The sequence below is a fragment of the Notechis scutatus genome, chromosome 5, assembly GCF_049901735.1.
Source record: "Notechis scutatus isolate UNSWTSFEM ecotype Mainland chromosome 5, rNotScu1.2, whole genome shotgun sequence".
In the NCBI taxonomy this organism is placed as follows: Eukaryota; Metazoa; Chordata; class Lepidosauria; order Squamata; family Elapidae; genus Notechis; species Notechis scutatus.
Window position 1 is genome coordinate 56,534,666 of NC_142013.1, and position 16,868 is coordinate 56,551,533.

The 16,868-nt window shown below is 39.5% G+C and overlaps 1 protein-coding gene across 4 annotated transcripts in view; it reads left to right on the forward strand.

Annotated features, from left to right (window-relative positions):
• The window catches only part of AGPAT3 (1-acylglycerol-3-phosphate O-acyltransferase 3), a 117,801-nt gene that overhangs the window by 34,586 nt on the left and 66,347 nt on the right, over positions 1-16,868 (forward strand). The gene's annotated exons all lie outside the window — the stretch shown is intronic.

Sequence of the window (16,868 nt, forward strand, 5' to 3'; positions counted from 1 at the left end):
AGAAGACATTTTCCAACCCGTTGTCAGCATCCTCAAGCCCTTTCAATCAGAAGTCAATTGAAAGCATGCTACAGGTGGAAAAATCAAATACATCCAAAAAGGAGGTATTAATGCTGCTTTAGACACTACAGAAATCCATGACTAAAAGTTTCAATGAAATAAGGAAAAATATAGGAGAAGCGAGAAACAACATGAGAGAGATGAAGGGGAAAATCCAAAACATGGACAAAAAATTTGAGAACTTCCAATAAGTGATAATAAAAAATGAATAAAGAATTCAGAAAGTGGAAGAAAAAATGGAGCAAGTAGAGAAAAAAAAATGATACAAACTATAAACTGTTACAAGCAAACAAGGGGTTAGAAAACACAATGATAATGCTGGAAACAGATAAAGCTGCCCACTATCTAAGATTTCAAAATATAGTAAAGAAGAAGGGAGAGGATCTACCAGACATAATGAAAGAATTGTTGGTGAAAGAATAGGTAAGCAGGAAATGGAAATTGATGAGTCTTTTAGGATTTCCACAAACTATGCGAGAAGATATAACCTTCCCAGAGAAGTGCATGTAAGGTTCATGAAAAAATCATTAAGGGACGAGATACTTAATAAGGCAAGATACAAATAATTAGAATATAAAGGGAAACTATTGGTAGTATTGAAACAGATCCCCAGGAGAGTTAGGGAACTTAGAAAACAATGCCACTTTCTGACAACAGTGTTGACCAAATATAATATAAATTTCAGATGGTTGATACCTGAAGGAATACTAGTTACCTGGCAGGAAAAAAAGACACTGACTAGACTCATTTGACAAAGCAATGGACTTTTATGAGAATTACTTTAATACAGAAGAAAAACAGGAAATAAGAGGAGAAACAGTACACAAGGGCCAAGAAGTAACAACAGAAGGAAAACATTTACAGCAATTTCAGAGTGAAAAGGAGAAAAAAGAACCCCCGGAACAAGAAGGCGCAATTGCAAAAGAACCTAGAGAAACAAGAATAACTAGGAGATAAGACCTAGATATAAATAAAACAATGCAGGGGGAAGTAAAGATAATATCAGTCAATATAAATGGGTTGAAAAGAAAAAAAAATATTTTTAAAGTTACAAAGATTAAAATTAGATATAATATAGCTCCAAGAAGTGCATATCAAGAAAAGCATAAATTATTGGAATTTCCCAAACTGTGGAAATTATTTTACTCATTATCCCAACAGAAAAAAAGAGGAGTGGTAATATATATTAATGACACAATAAATTCTAAACAAATCTTTAAAGATGAAGAAGGAAGAATTTTAATGCTGGAGGTGACCCTAAACCCAAAACGGATACTCTTGGTTGCTATAAATGCACCAAACAAGGGACAAGAGGAATTCTATAAAAAAACTTCACAATAAGATACTCGAAACAGAATATGAAAACATCTGTGTTATGGGAAATGTTAACACAATAGTTGATACAAAATGGGATTATAAAAGTAATAAAATAAATAAGAGAACAAGAAGAACCCCACTTAGAACTTTTACTAAAATGATAGAAGAATTATTGATACAAGATATTTGGAGAGAAATGAATCCAGGAAAAAAGCAGTATATATTCTATTCTAACATGCATCAATCTTGGTCCAAAATAGACATGATTTGGATGACTCCGGAATTGACTGGGAATGTGCAAGAGATAGAGATAGAAACAAAACTATGGGCTGGTCACAATCCAGTTAAAATTAGCTGGAAGGCACATAAGAAGAAAGCAAGATGGACTTTAAACCAATCTATAACAAAAGAGAAAGAATTTATATGGATGATGGACAAAGAAATAGGGTTCTTTAAAGAAAATAGAAAAGATGATACCGTGTTACAGAATGTGTGGGATACAGCAGAAGCAATTATTAGAGGGTTAGCCACAACCTATATTGTGAAGAAAAACAAGAAAAGGAAACAGTATTAAAAGACCCTAGAAGAAGAATATAAAAGACTTGAAATAGTTACAAAAAGAACCACACATGATAGGCCTAAAAAACCAAATGGAATTGATTAAGCTAAATGTTATGGGAAAAGATGAACTGGCACAAGAAATAAAAAGAACAAAACAAAACTTTTTTGAAAATGCTAATAAACCTGAAAGGTGATTAGCTTACGGATTGAAGAAAGAAAAAGAGAAGAAGTAGATAAATAAGTTGCAGGATGAGGAAGGTACATTACAATGCTGAATGGAAAAGAAAAAAGACATAATACATGATTTCTACGAGAAGCTATACAAGTATGAAAAAATACCAGAGGAAAAAATAACAAACTATTTGGAAAATGCCAATTTACCAAAAATTCCAGAGACAATGAAGAATATGTTGAATGAAAGAATATCATTGGTGGAATTAACAGGGGCAATTAAAAGACAAAAAAACACCAATAAAACTCCAGGCCCAGATGGTTTACCAGTAGAAATCTACAAGAACTACAAGATACTTTGAGCTTGTCAATGTTAGAAATGTATAATGAAGCCCCACTAGAAGCCAAAATAGTGGCTATGTGGACAGACGCCTACATTAATTTGATACCAAAAGAAGATTCAGACTTAATACAAATAAAGAATTATAGACCAATTTCGCTATTAAATGCAGATTACAAAATATTTGCTTCAGTAATTGCTGCAAGATTAAAAAGATTTTCTGAGTTTATACACTCTGATCAAAATGGGTTCTTATCCAAGAGACAAATCAGAAACAATGTTAGAATAATCTTGGACACATTAGAGTACTATGAAATACATAATGAAAAACAGTTAGCACTAATCTTCTTGGATGCTCAGAAAGCATTTGATAATATTATTTGGCAATTTATGATCCAACAAATAAAATGTATGGATTTTGGCAAAAAAATTACAAATATAAACCAATCCTCACTCATAAACCTCTCCATGCCCCGTGGTATACAATCGAACACAGGTAAGAGCTGCTACTAAGGCCTACCTTGTGGCGATTCATGCGGCAAAGTGTAAATACTTCACACTAATTGCGTCTGCAGATAATTGCCCAGCGACCCTCTTTAAGATGAGCCATCTCCTCCTAGGGATTGAGGTCCACCTGAAGGGGCACACTGAGGAATTTGTGGATTTTCTGGAAGACAAAATCGCTCGACTTCGTTCCCAGTTAGATGCCGGCGTGGTTGCTGGTCCAGTGGAAGCTCCTGAGGCAGGTTCTTGCCCTGTTACCTGGGAATGGTTTGACCGTGTTGCTCCTGAGGAAGTGGACAAGATCCTAGGGAGTATGCATGCAAGCACCTGTGTTTTAGATCCATTTCCCTCCTGGCTTGTGAAAGCTTCCCAGGAGGTGACAGGCGGATGGACTCTTCTCTACAGGAGGGGATGATGCCCCAGCAAGGAGTCTGTGGTCCACCCTCTTCTTAAGAAACCTTCACTGGACTCCACCAGGTTGGATAATTTCCAACCTGTCTCCAATCTTCCCTTTTTGGGGAAGGTTGTTGAGAAGGTGGTCGTGCAGCAGCTCCAGAAGTTTCTGGATGAAATGGATTATTCGACCCTAGCAGTCAGGATTCAGGCCTGGATTTGGGACAAAAATGGTATTGGTCACACTTTTGGATGATCTCTGGCAGGAGCAGGATGGGGGAAGTGCATCAATCCTTGCTCTACTTGACCTCTCGGTGGCTTTTAATATCACTGACCATGGGATTCTCCTGGGGTGGCTTCATGGGATGGGAGTGGGAGGCCTTGTGCTGTCTTGGTTCTTTTCCTTCCTCACTCTCAGTCAGTGTTGATAGGAGGGGAGAGATCCAGCCCTTTCCCACTGCTTTACAGGGTTCCGCAGGGCTCAGTACTCTCTCTGCTCCTGTTCAACATTTATATGAAGCTGCTGGGTGAGATCATCCATTACCATGGACTGAAGTATCACCAATATGCTGATGATACTCAGCTATATGTCTCTGCCATTTTAAGTTAAGTGTTTGCTGTGTCCTTCCTCTCGCAGTGCCTGGAGGCTGTTAGGGGCTGGATGCGGAGCAGCGGATTGAAACTAAACCCTTGCAAGACCGAGTAGCTCTGGGTTTGGGGTTCGTTGGCTCAGGGAGAATTGCCACCTTTGGTCTTGGATCGGATGGCACTACCCCAAACACCCTGTGCATAATCTAAGGGTTTTCCTGGACTCACAACTCAAAGAGCAGGTGCCGGTCGTGGCCAGGAGGGCCTTTGCGCAACTGCGGATTGTGCACCAGTTATGCCCCTTCCTGGACCAACGGTCCCTACTCACAGTCACTCATGCCCTAGTCACTTCCCGTCTTGATTATTGCAATGCACTCTGCATGGGGCTGCCCTTGAAGAGCATCCGGAAGCTCCAGTTGGTGCAAAATGCAATGGCCCGCATGGTTTTGTGCAGACCCTGGTATGCACATGTGTCACCTCTCCTGCAGGAGCTGCAGTGGTTGCCAATTTGCTTCCAGGTGCAATTCAAGATGGTTGTTACCTTTAAAGCCCTTCATGGCTTGGAATCAGGTTATCTGAGGGAACATCTTTTGCCGGTCACATCTACCCAACCCATTAGAGCGGGGAGGTAGGGAATGTTACAGATCCCATCCCTGAGGGAGATACACCTGGTGGGACCCAGAAGAAGGGCCTTCTCTGTCGTGGCTCCCTCTCTCTGGAATATTCCCCCAGAGATTAGAATGGCCCCCACTCTAGCACTGTTTCGGAAGACCTGGTTTTGCCAGCAGGCTTGGGGAACCCAGAGTGGGATGTAGCCCATCAAATGGCTAGTGTGATCTGCTGTCGTCGGGGCAGCCGGCAGGAATTGGAGGGCGATTTTTTTTCCAGATTTTGTTCTATTATACTTTATTAATTTATTTGATTCCTTTTGTTATTTTTTTATTTAAATATGGTTTTACATTGTGTAAGCCATCTCGAGTCGCCATGGGCGAATAGGTGGCAATATAAATTAAATAAGTAAGTAAATAAATAAATAGTATGATAAAGGCAATTTACACACAACAGAAAGCTAAGGTGATGGTGCATAGAGATGTGACAGAAAGCTTCAATATAAAAAAAGAATGAGACAAAGCTGCCTCCATTATTCTTTATTTTAACTTTAGAAGTCTTAACCAGAAACAATTGACAGGACCCAGAAATAAAAGGAATGGAAATTGTGTGTGTGTGTGTGTGTGTGTGTGTGTGTGTGTGCGTATACATTTATATATATGTTTTCTTAATATATATTTATATATGTATATGTATGTACATATACGTATACATATACATATATATGTGTGTGTGTATATATATATATATATATATATATATATTTGTTTTCTTAAGTTTTCGAGGTACTTACATGTATGGTATTCAGCTTTGTTCGGGTATTTTTCACATGTCATTATAGTTGTGCTTTTAAAGTTGTAGCACGTTTGGCAGAATCTCATCTGCCATCATCAGGCTTCTGACAGACGAACTCAATACAGAAGCCTGATGATGGCAGATGAGATTCTGCCAAACGTTGCTACAACTTTAAAAGCACAACTATAATGACGTGGGAATATATATATATATATATATATATATATATATATATATATATATATATATATATATATATATATATATATCAACACACACACACACACACATACATACATACACAGGTATGCAGGTCTTGGTGTGTTCGGGTCTTTTCCCGTGTAAGATTGAGAGTATCTTGGCGATGTATATATAAAAGCTATAAGTATTTGCTGATGACTTGGTCTTCATATTAGAAGAACCATTAAAAACTGGTCCAAAACTGGTAGAAAAAATTGAGAAATATGGAGAGGTGGCAGGGATGAAAATAAACAAAGAAAAAACTAAAATAATAGTTTTTTCACAGACAAAAAAAAAAAGGGATTTGACAGAGAAAATAGATTTGCAGATAGTAAAGAAGGTCAAATACTTAGGCATCCATTTAACAGCAAGGTATGTGACAATTAAAGATGGTAACTATTTAAAACTAATGCAACAAATTAAATTGGACTTGGAAAGGTGGAAGAACTTAAACTATCTATGTTAGGGAGAATAGCAGCCATGTAAATCAAAATATTACCAAAATTACTTTTCCTATTCCAAACAATACCAATAAAATTAGAGAAGAAATTTTTGATGAATTAAATAGAATAATTTTGAACTACATATGGCAAGGCAAAAAAGCGAGAATAAAATTGAAAATGTTGCAGGAATCTAAAAGCATACAGGGGGTTTGGTCTCCCAGATTGGGAATTATACTATCAGGCATCAGTTCTTACATGGATGAAAGAGTGGATAAACTTGAAACACAGATGGCTATTATTAGAGGGACATGATCTCCAGCTAGGTTGATATGCCTTCCTATGGTATGGTAGGAGCATGGTGCACAGATATTTTCAAAGGCACTATGTGAGGAATGTGCTGCTTTCCATATAGGAAAAAATTAAATTACAGCATTACTTGAAAATACCAGTCTGGCTCTTTACTATGGAATCATTAATATATCTAAATCTCATTAATCTGGAAAAAAATATATTCTATAAAGATATTTCGAATGAGAATGGTGAACTAAAAACTAGACAACAACTACAGAGTCATGGGGTGGGTTTAACTTGGTGGTCGTATCTCCAGATGCAATCAAGATACGAGAAAGAAGTTAAAACATGGGGTCTAAATAAAGAACCAACAGCACTAGATAAGAAACTAATGGGGTCAGAGACTTCTGGTTTGCAGGGCTTCAACAGCAGCAGGAATCCGCGATTGTGCGCAGTTTCTGCTTGCGCTCGCCGCTGGAGTGCCCCAAGCCAGCCGGCTTCGGGGCTAAGCCACCCCGTAGAGGTGGTCGAAGATAGGGGAGACCCGGCAGGGTTTGAGGGGAGCCGCACCTCCCCTCCTCAGCTGGCTTAACTCCCTTTTCCGAAGGCGGTAGAGTGGCGGTCAGAAATGGCCGCCACAAAGAAGCACTCGTCCGGAAAAGAATGTGCAGGAGGAAGCTAAGAAGTGAAAGTTTTGGTTGACCGGGATAAGAAGCAACATTCAAGATATCCTGGAATTTAAATTTTAAAAAAGATCATCACTCCCAAAGAAGATCCGGAAGCAGCGAATGAAAGTGAAAAGGGAAAGTTTGTTTTTTCTCACTCTCCTTCCTTACGGTGACAGCAGATGAATGAGAAATCAGAAAAACTCGCTTTGGCAGGTAATTAAACTGGAAAATCAAAGCCAAGGGGACAATAAAGATTTCTGATCACTGAAAAAACTTTTTTTCGCTGTAAGTGGGAAGGGAGAGGAAAAGAATAAGAGTAAGATTTGGCTGGAGGAGACTGCTTGGAATTTAAAAGAATCTAAAGCTAAATTGTAACAAGACTTCTAAAAGATACATTTTAATTGGAACTTTGTAACTGAATTGCAACCCCAGGAAGAGAAAGTGAAAAAAGAAGAAAGTGTTAAATGAAACAGCTTGTGTACATTTGGACTGCTTGGTGACTTTGGGACTTTTGGAAATTATACTTCAATGATTAAAAACACTTGGGTGGTTGTTTAAAAATGTTTTTACAATGGCATCACTTGTGGATGAACTGAAAATGGAATTTAAAAAATATAAAGAAGAGGAACAAGAAGGGAAGAGCTCTTTTGGCTCCATTTTTCATTTTTTAGAAATGGCAATCTCGACTTATGAGAAACTACAAGAACAAGAAGATTGGGACAAAGAAGAAGCCATCTTTAATGAACAAGTAACTTTATCTGGGGAAGAAAGGGAAAAGGGGGGGAAAGAGAATGGAGAATTTAAGACCTAAAAAAACAACCAAAAAAGAGAAAAATAAGGTGAAAAGTGGATATAATGTCAGAAAGCAACAGAAAAGAGGAATACAGAAGAGGGAAATGGAGATGGAGAGACAAGGGGGTAAAAAGGGCAGAGTGAAGAAGCAAGGGAGGAAGGAAGGGAAGAGAAGCCACAAAGGTTTGAAACAAGATGTAAAGAAACAGGATTTATTTAGAGATAATGGGTAAAAATATAACTGAAAAAGAGATTCTGCAAAAGTACATAAGATTGTATTGTTGTATTTGTATTAGAAATAATGTTAGAAAATTGGAATGACATATGATTATAAAATGGGATAAAATATTCAATGTAATTCAGTGAAACTTTTTTTTTCTTGAACAAAATAAATGAAATGAAACATGAGAGAATTGAATTAAGAAGGAATGGGAACATTTTAATTACATAATGTTTTAAAATATAAGTGAAATGGGGGGGAAGTAACTACGTAAAATTTATAAGTGTTCCCATAGAAGCATGATACCTATTTGAAAAGGAATGTGTAAAATGTTTAAGATTTAAATGAATATTAATTTTAATGATAGAGTTTAATTGGTATGGATTGTTGTTTTAATTATATATTTATAATTTTTTCTTTTTTTTAAATATAGTGCGTAGCTTTAGAATATACTAAGCAGAATCTGAATGAAAGTTATGTATTATATTAAGTGTTAAATTTAGGGGAAAGATATAAAGGCGTCATACTCCAATCAGTGATAACAGAAGAAATTTTGTGTTAATGAGAAAAGATAATAGACAGCTGAAACAGGACAGACAAAGGATATAAGTATAATGATTTAAATTAAGATGAAATAAATAAAATAGAATTAAGAGAGTGAAAAGAGGGGAGAAGCTATATAAAAAATGTAGAATGGTAATAAGATATGGAATGTTATATAAAAGTGAGCATGAACTTGAATTTATGTCTTTACGAAGAGATGTAACTCGGGATCAGGCTGCTTTCAAAAAAGATGTTTTATGTTTTCATGTTTTGTGTTTTGTTTGTATATGCTCGTTTTTTAAAAATTAATAAAAAAAATTGAAAAAAAAAAGAAACTAATGGGGTCAGATGAAAAATTGATAAAAATATATACATAATTACTTATTGACGTATAAATGGAAGAGAAGCAAGTCAAAGAAATAACGATTGGGCAAAAAACTTCAGTTACAATGTGAAATTAGAGAAATAGCAAAAACTTTGGGACAGAAACTATAAATTGACTATGGCCTTGGCACATAAAAAAAAATGTATATAAAATGTTTTATAGTTGGCATTTACCACTGGCAAGATTGGCGAAAATGTTTAGTAATTTGTCTGCAAAATGCTGGAAATATAACCATGCCCCAGGTACATACTCAGTGGTGGGATTCAATTTTTTTTACTACCAGTTCTGTGGGTGTGGCTTGGTGGGCGTGGTGTGGCTTGGTGGGTATGGCGGGGGAAGGATACTGTCAGTCAGAGGTGGTATTTGCTGATTCCCCGAACTACTCAAAATTTCCACTACCAAAAAGGTGGAAGTCAAAGAACAACGTGAACCAAGATCTATGAGAGCTGCTAAACCTAACTACAAAATATAACCATGGAAGAGAAAAAACTGATTACAATTAACATAAATGGACTTAACTCAGCTGTTAAAAGAAGGAAAACTTTCCATAAATTAGAGAAATTAAAATTTGATATAATCTGCCTACAAGAAGTACATATTAAAAAGCAATATGAACAATTGCTGATACAGCCAAAATTAGGGAAAATATTTACTTCTTTGACACAATGCAAGAAAAGAGGAGTGGTTTTATACATTAAAGATATCCCAGCGAAATTGATCTATACTGATGACGATGGAAGATTACTAATGGTGGAAATAATGGACAATAATATGAAAACACTCCTGATTGCAATCTATGCCCCGAATGACAATCAAGAAGAATTTTATAGAAAATTACATATGAAAATAATTGAACTGGACTATGCTAATTTTGTTATGATGGGAGACTTTAATGGAATTGTAGATAATAAATTGGACTATACAGCACAGAAAACAACAAAGCAAAACAGAAAGACTCTCCCTAAATCTTTTTTTTTAAATGATAGATGAAATAAATTTAAAAGATACATGGAGAGAAAGAAATGCTAAGACTAAACAATACACCTTCTATTCAAACAGACATTTATCATGGTCCAGAATAGATATGATATGGATGTCAACAGAATTGTTAACTAATATTCAAGAAATAAATATTGAAACAAGTACTTGGGCAGATCACAATCCAATGACAATTAAATGGAAAGGACAAAGAAGAAGATCTAGATGGACGTTAAATAATACTATATTAAAGGAAAAAGACTTCATACAGTGGATGGAGAAAGAACTGGCTTTCTTCTTTAGAGAAAACAAAAAAGATACATCAATGCAGAACGTATGGAATACAATGAAGGCATATGCCAGAGGCTTGATAATAGACTATACAAGGAAAAGAAATACCATGAAAAGACTAGCCTCTAAGGCATTAGAGGATGAGTATAAAGGACTCGAAAAAGAGCTACAGAAAATGCCACAGAAAAAGGACATTAAGTTAAAAATGGATATAACTAAACATAACATGGGACTAATGGAAAAAGAAGAACTAGCACAGAAAATCAGAGGTGCGAAACAGAACTATTTTGAAGATGCAAATAAACCAGGTAGATGGTTAGCATGCAAATTGAGAAAGGAGAAAGAATCAAGGAAAATATTGCAATTAATAGATGACCATGACCAAGTTTGCTATGGTAGTAAAGAGAAGAAGGAAATTATACGAGACTATTATGGGAAACTATACACACAAGAGAATATTGATGAGGAAAGAGTTAAACAGTACTGACAGAATGCTAATCTACCCCAGATACCTACAGAGATTGAAACAATGTTAGAAAGCAATATAACGATGATGGAGTTAATTGAAGCACTTAGGAAGCAAAACAATGGAAAGGCACCAGGCCCAGATGGACTTCTGGCAGAATTTTATAAAACACTACAAGAATCGTTGAACCTTCCATTGCTAGAAGTTATGAATGAAGTTATGTTAAAGAAGAAGATACCCAAATCATGGTCAGAAGCTTATATTACACTTGTCCCAAAAGAGGAGGCCGATCCATTACAAATCAAGAACAAAAACCTATTTCCTTACTAAACGCAGATTATAACATCTTTGCTTCAATATTGGCAGAAAGACTTAAAAAATACTTAAACAATTTTATCCATCCTGATCAAAATGGATTTCTGCCAAAGAGACAAATTAAAGACAATATGAGAGTAATCTTGGACACTTTGGAATACTACGAGGCACACTCTGAAAAGCAAATGGCTTTGATATTTTTAGATGCACAGAAGGCATTTGATAATGTGAATTGGTGATTCATGTTATTACAGCTGGAACAGATGGGCTTTGCTAAAAAATTTATTCAAGCAATAGAAGCTATATCATAACCAAACGGCAAAGGTAATGATAGAGGGAGAACTGACAGACTCTATTGATATAAGAAAAGGAACAAGACAAGGGTGCCCTCTATTACTTTTGTTATTTGTGTTAACCTTGGAAGTGCTAAACATAAATATTAGAGAAAAAAAGGATATAAAAGTGATGAAAATTAAAAAAGAATTCAAGTTGCAAGCTTTCGCAGATGATCTGGTTTTCATTTTAGAAGACCCACTAGAAACAGCATCAAAATTGATGGAAAAGGTAGAGGTATATGGAAAGGTGGCTGGTTTGAAAATAAATAAAGATAAAACAAAGATCTTGACAAAGAATATGCTATCAAGACAAAAGGAAGAACTGGCGGATATACTAAAAATTCAAGTCACGAATAAGATCAAGTACTTGGGGATACATTTGACAGCAAGATGTAGTACACTAAAAGAGAATAATTATATCAAACTTAAGCAGCAGATAGCACTAGATTTGGCGAAATGGGAAAATTTACAGCTGTCATTAATAGGGAGAATTTCAACAATCAAGATGAATATATTACCCAGAATTTTATATTTGTTCCAAACAATTCCAGTTAGGCTTGGAAAAGATTATTTTGAAGATTTAAATAAAATTGTGTTGAAATATATATGGCAAGGTAAGAAAGCGAGAATAAAGTTAAAACTTTTGCAAGATGCCAGAATAAGAGGAGGATTTGGTTTCCCTAATTGGGAGTTGTATTACCAAGCTACAAATTTGATGCGGGTTAAGGAATGGATAACATTAAGAAATACTAGATTGTTGACATTAGAAGGTCATGATCTGTTGTTGGGGTGGCATGCTTTTCTATGGTATAAAGGAACTAAAACACTGGTATTTTAGAAGACATTATATATGGGAGTCTCTATGGTTAAATTGGGAGAAAACTAAAAGGCAATGTTATTTGAAAATTCCAGTCTGGCTATCGACTATTGAAGCATTTTCTTATCCTATAATATATAAAAAGGACCAAACAGTTAGATATGGTGAAATATTGAATGAAAAGGGTTAACTTAAATCTATGCAAAAATTAGAGGAACAAGGTATAAAGATGAATTGGTTTTCATATGCGCAAATACATTCAAGGTATGACAAAGATTCTAAAACCGAAGGTTTCTATGATAAACTGACTGATTTAGATAAGATTTTGACAGGTTCTGATGAAAAGGTGATTAAAAAATTGTATGGATATTTATTAGAAATTAAACTAGAAGAAGAACGAGTTAAAGAAACAATGATTGCTTGGGAGAAGAATTTTGGATATGGGATCGATCTAGAGAAATGGCAAAAATTGTGGTCTCAAAATTATAAAATGACAATGTCAACAGCATATAAAGAAAATTTGTATAAGATGTTTTACAGGTAGCATTTTCCACCGACAAGAATAGCAAGAATGTTCAAGAACAAATCCGAAAAATGTTGGAAATGTCATCAGATACCAGGCTCATATTACCATATGTGGTGGACTTGTGCGGATGCTAAAAAATATTGGACTAAAATCCACGCGTGGTTGGAAAAAATGACAAAAAAGCATATAGACTTGAAACCAGAGATATTTTTATTGGGAGTTTTGCCTGAAATATATAGTAAAGAATTGAAATTTCTCCTGAGAGCCGTTCGGATCATCCAGAGAGTGGGAGGTGCTTCAGTCTACGTCGTTGATGGCTGAGCTCAATCACTGAGGAACGCTCCGCCCTCCATCACGTGGCCCTCTTGCGTTCCCCAGTTTGCGCTCAGCCGTCGTCAAGTTAGGCTGTGCATTTCTCACTCCTTGGCCGATCAAGACTTGCTCTCAGGTTTGGAAATATTTATAGAGAAAAACAAGTTATTTTCCTTAGCCTTCTGGCGCAGGACTGGGGATTTAAGGAGCGCGTTTCTTTCGCCCCCAGGTTGTAGAACAGGCGACTTTCGCGCTTTCAGCGCTAATTCCCCCAATTTGATCTCTTGCCTGCCGTTTCTCTCGCTGCGCTTGCAGCAGCTTTACTGATCGCACTGATAAGTGCTGCTGGTATTCCCCCCACCGCAAACGCCGCTCGCCCTAAGAAGGGCGAAAACTTACTGCTTGGCTTCCTCGGCCTCTTTTAAGGCCGGAGAAGTAAAAACTTCATTGCCCTGAGCAGCCCGGGACTTTAGAAACGTGGGCGATCGCCTCTAGGGCGCCCCACGTGGCGGGCGCCATCTTTAAAAAAATAAATAAATAAAAAGATTGAGGCCTCATAGCGCTGCGAGTAACCGGCCCTAGCACAGGCCTCTCAGCCTGTAGGGCCTTTGCTAATTGGTACAATTTAGTAATTGTTGGCTTCCCGCAGCAGGCTCAGGGCAAGTGATTGCAGCCTATCCCTCCCGGTTGTTGCCTGGGAGCTCCAGCTGCCAGAGGCCTCTCTTCCAGCCTCAGGCGTTTTAATTGGATAATTGGCAATCTTTCATTAATAGAGTAATAATAATAATATTTATAATTACAATAATAATAATTATAATAATAATAATATTAATAATAATCATATATTACTAATAATAATATTAGAACAAGAATATTAACAATAGTTCTAATTCTAATAGACATTGGAATATCTGCCTGTATGCAGGTCTAGATATTTCCTCATATATAGGTTTATATTTATACTCACATATAGATAGACCGGAGTGAGTTTATTCCTGTAATTTTTTTCTTATTGATATTGTACCTTAGCATTCCAAGTCTCATTGGATTGTTATCCTGCTTGTGCAGATAAGTATTAAGAATTATTTCAACATCTTTATTACAGAATTTATACATCTAAATTCCAAAAGGGGTGTGGGCCAGCTGAAAGGACACCCGACCTTTGTTGTAGGTCGAACCCTTGGCGAGCCAACCGCCTTTAACTGTATTACTGTCCTTTCTTGTACAATGGCAGATGACATTCCCACCAAAGGCCCTTCTTTGAAGGCCAAATCCAAATCCTACCACCTGCGCAAACAGGCTAAGGAAACACCTAAAGAGACCTCTAAGGCTTCTCAGAGAGACGCCCTACGGCGTCACAGGGCTCTCGAGAGGGAATTTGACAGGAGGTCCAGAGAGACTCAACCGGTACTTCCAGCACCCTCCGCTCCTTCTACCTCCAGACACCCCCCTCCTCCAGATTGTTTTTCCGTCTCCAGGCGCAGCCCATCCCAGGGACACCAGGCTCCCGGCCCATCAACCAGACAACCTCCTGAAGCTACTTTCACGCCCACGGCCGCTGGTCTTCGCCAGGAGGAGGCCCCCTCATCCGAGATCCCTGTGCACATACAGGCATTGATGGAACGGGCCATTCGCCAGGGGATAGCAGAGGGCCTTCAACAGATGTCCAGGTCTACTCCCCCTCACTGGCGCCCGAACACGACCCACCATCAATGAGGTCCTCGCCAGATCGGACCCTACTCGTGGTCAGGTACCTTCTCAAGGGGCAGTCCTCTCCCAGAAAGGGACCCGGAGGAGGATATAGAGTATCTAGACCAATTTGGGGGAAGAGGAAATGGAATGGGGTCTATGCAACAAGAGGAGCCCCTATCGGAGGTAGATCCTATGGAGGGGGACATGTCCGAGGATGAGGTCTCACCCGGACCAACCCACTGTTGCGGGCCTGTTCAAGCCCCACATGTTTAAATCCCTTTTATTCAAAGCCAGGAACATCTCTGGCCTGTCGGTGCAAACCTCCTCAGCTCTCCCTCCCCGGCAGAAGGTCAGGAGGGACGCCATCTTTAGTCAACCCGTGGTGGAGGCGGAGGTAATCCCGGCTCCACCCCTATTTCATGACCTGGTCTCAAATCAACTGAATTCTACTAGGGCCCCTCCCGCCCCATCCAGCCTGGACAGGAGGTTCTTTAACCTCGAGTCGAGTTTCTGTGACTTACTCAACACCCCGAGGTGGATGAGCCCATTGTTGGGTTGGCCTCCTCGTCCTCCCCCAGTGACCCCCTAGAGGCTCTGAAACCCGAGGACAAGAGGTCCGAGCTCGCCCTCGTAGAGCTCACCAAGCGGACTCCTGGGCCATTAGATCAGCCACTGCGGCTTTCTTCACCAGATCCTCGATCCGGTGGCTTGCAACTGAAGCAACATGTTCCCCCCTCCAACACAAGGGCTCACCAGGACATAGCAAAATTGACGGCGCGGCGGAATTTTCCGCTGACGCCACCTTCCATGCGGTCAAGTTCTCCGCCCGGGCAATAACGTCCCATGTCACTGCTCGCCGCCTGCTCTGGCTTAAACACTGGCAGGCGGACGTTAAAAACAAAGTTAAGCTGGCTACTGCCCCCATAAAGGGGACAAACTATTTGGCACGGCTCTGGACCCCTTGCTATCTGAAACCCGAGCAGAAAAATTTCTCCCTCCTCTGTTTCGGAGGTCAGAGTCTAGAGGCCCCCAGCCATTTCGGAGAGGCTCCTCCCGTCCTTTCTACCAGTCTCCCTTCCCGCCAAGGTACTCGAGACCCCCTCCTCCCGACCGTTCCAGCCCCAGGATCGAACCGATCCGGCCGATAGGAACAGGAGGGGCAGCGGCTACAGGCGCCCTTTCAGGGAGCTCAGGAGGGAGGCCCTTCCGCGTAGATAGATCCGTCCCTCCCCTCCCATCGGCGGTCGCCTCAAGCACTTTGCCGACCGATGGGACTCTTCCACCTCTGATACCTGGGTCCGTGATACCATCAGACTTGGCCTCACGCTCGAATTCAAGAGCGCCCCTGACTTCTTTCTGGCGTCCCCCCTCAAGGGACCCCATCAACGCAACCTAATGGATTCAGCAATCCATCATCTTCTCCAAATACAGGCCATTCAACCTGTCCCACCCTCCCAGCGAAGCAGGGTTCTACTCCCACCTTTTTGTAGTCCCCAAGTCCTCCGGAGGATGGAGGGCCATCTTGGACCTTAAACGCCTTAACCATTATCTGGTCTATCGCAGGTTCAAGATGCACACCCTGCAGTCCATCCTCCTCAGCATCCGCCAAGGGGACTGGCTATCCTCCATAGACCTCTCCGAGGCCTACCTCCACATTCCAATCCGACCCTCCCATTTCAAATTCCTCAGGTTCTGCTACAACCACCGCCACTTCCAATATGTCGCCCTTTGGGCTAGCCTCTGCCCGAGGACCTTCACTAAGGTCCTCATGCCCTGGCGGCTCATCTCAGGAATCTCCCGGTCCGCCTCCATTGCTACCTGGATGACATCCTCATCCTCTCTCCCTCCAGACCCCAAGCAGAGAGGGACATCAGGGTTACTATCTCGGCCCTCCAAGACCATGGTTTCCTAGTTAATTGGCAAAAGAGCCAACTATCCCCATCTACAAGGATCTCCCACTTGGGGGCTGTCATTGACTCAGTGCAGGGTAAGGTGTTCCTCTCCCGAGAGATTCCTTAGTATCCAGGAAGCCGTCAGGCATATCAGACGCTCCAGGAAGGTTACAATTTTAGAATTGTCCAAATTACTGGGTAAAATGGTTTCTTGTATCTCCATTGTTCCATGGGCCCGTTTACACGCTAGACCCCTACAATGGTTCCTGCTCCCATTCCAGCGGACCGGCAGAAGCAACTCAAAGGCCACAGTCAAGGTACCTC